The sequence below is a fragment of the Lithobates pipiens genome, unplaced genomic scaffold (assembly GCF_037356315.1).
Source record: "Lithobates pipiens isolate NorthernLeopardFrog02 unplaced genomic scaffold, aLitPip1_a1.2 Scaffold_18, whole genome shotgun sequence".
NCBI lineage: Eukaryota > Metazoa > Chordata > Amphibia > Anura > Ranidae > Lithobates > Lithobates pipiens.
The window spans coordinates 571,086,067-571,088,252 of NW_027507758.1; the positions used below are offsets into that span (position 1 = coordinate 571,086,067).

Sequence of the window (2,186 nt, forward strand, 5' to 3'; positions counted from 1 at the left end):
GGAGGAATTTTGGCCCACTCATCTTTGCAGAATTGTCCTAATTCAGTTACATTAGAGGGTTTTCGAGCATGAACGGCCTTTTTAAGGTCATACCACAACATCTCAATAGGATTCAGGTCAGGACTTTGGCTAGGCCACTCCAAAGTCTTCATTTTGTTTTTCTTCAGCCATTCGGTGGTGGACTTGCTGGTGTGTTTAGGATCATTGTCCTGCTGCAGAACCCAAGTTCGTTTCAGCTTGAGTACACGAACAGATGGTCGGACATTCTCCTTCAGGATCTCTTGGTAGACAGCAGAATTCATAGTTCCTTTTATCACGGCAAGTCTTCCAGGTCCTGAAGCAGCAAAACAGCCCCAGACCATCACACTACCACCACCATATTTTACTGTTGGTATAATGTTCTTTTTATGAAATGCAGTGTTCCTTCTACGCCAGATATACTTGGACACACACCTTCCAAAGAGTTCCACTTTTGTCTCATCGGTCCACAGAATGTTGTCCCAAAAGTCTTGGGGATCATCAAGATGTGTTGTGGAGAAATTGAGATGAACTTTGATGTTCTTTTTGCTCAGCAGTGGTTTTCTCCTTGGAACTCTGCCATGCAGGCCATTTTTGCCCAGTCTTTTCCTGATGGTGGAGGCATGAACGCTGACCTTAACTGAGGCAAGTGAGGCCTGCAGTTCCTTGGACGTTGTTGTGGGGTCTTTTGTGACCTCTTGGATGAGTCGTCGCTGCGCTCTTGGGGTAATTTTGGGCGGCCGGCCACTCCTGGGAAGGTTCACCACTGTTCCATGTCTTCGCCATTTGTGGATAATGGCTCTCACTGTGGTTCACTGGATTCCCAAAGCTTTGGAAATGGCTTTATAACCCTTTCCAGACTGATAGATCTCAATTACTTTCTTTCTCAATTGTTCCTGAATTTCTTTGGGTCTCGGCATGATGTGTAGCTTTTAAGGATCTTCTGGTGGACCTTACTGTGTCAAGCAGCTCCTATTTAAGTGATGCCTTGATTGTGAACAGGTGTGGCAATAATCAGGCCTGGGTGTGGCTAGAGAAATTGAACTCAGGTGTGGACAACCACAGTTATAGTATGTTTTAACAAGGGGGGCAATCACTTTTTCACACAGGGCCATGATGGTTTGGATTTTTTTTCACCTTTAATAATAAACACCTTCATTTACAAATTGCATTTTGTGTTTACTTGTGTTGTCCTTGACTATTGTTTAAATTGGTTTGATGTTCCGAAACACTTAAGTGTGACAAACATGCAAAGGAACAGGAAATGAGGAAGGGGGCAAACACTTTTTCACACCACTGTAGGTGTCCATGTCAACGATCACACGTGTGGTCCACTTGTGTCACCATCAGGAAGTCGATCCTGAACAATGATGTTCAATTGCAACAGAAGTGCATCACTTCTCGGCCTTTTAGCTAAGATCAAGTGTAGTATCTGTTCTTATCAAATTTCAGGAGGGAGAATGCTGGTGTCCCATGGAGAGGAGGGTGCTGGCTAGTATCCCTCTTTAATGTAATGTAATTGTTAAGAAATGGTGATGGCGGTGGTAGGCATTTTTCTTCCTGGGTTGAATCTTCCCCAGTTGTAGGTAAGGCTCTCCCTAAGTTGTCTAAATTCTGATGCCTTCCTGGTAGGGATGGAGAAGCACTGGTCTGGCGGAAGGCTGGGCTGTAAAAGAAGCTTGTGGTGTATGTGCCCCGGGGCTATTAGTCCAGGGGTTCTGTAAATCTCACAGGTGGGGACTCTCATCTTGAGTTTTTCTGGCCCCAGGGTCACTGCATCATATACACGTTTTTTTCACACCTGCCTCTAGGGCCGAGCCTTTTGGCTGGGACCAGAGGAATTTTTGTTTCCTGGCCAAAGGGCCTGCCATGGTATTGCTCTATGGCACTACTGCACTTCTCCACTTCCATTTCCCCACTTTTATTTGTGTTTTTGTGTGTTTGTCACTTGCATTGTGCACTTTACTCACTGTCGGTCCTCTGGCCTTCCCAGAAAGTCTTGGGAGGAGGTGGACATGGCCTTCTGGTCTTTTTTGCCCTCTCTCATGGGGTCTCCCTTCAGAGGAGCCCCACCTAATACTTGGGGTGGACTGTTTCGGCAGCCCTCCCAGAGAATGGGGTCTGCCTGGTATCGGCGAGGTGGGCCAGTAAGTACCTCAGTCCCTGTC

The 2,186-nt window shown here is 46.3% G+C and overlaps 1 pseudogene; it reads left to right on the forward strand.

Moving 5' to 3' along the window:
* Window positions 1-1,411: 1,411 nt before the first annotated feature.
* Window positions 1,412-1,615, forward strand: LOC143990585 (U2 spliceosomal RNA; annotated as a pseudogene).
* Window positions 1,616-2,186: the final 571 nt, after the last annotated feature.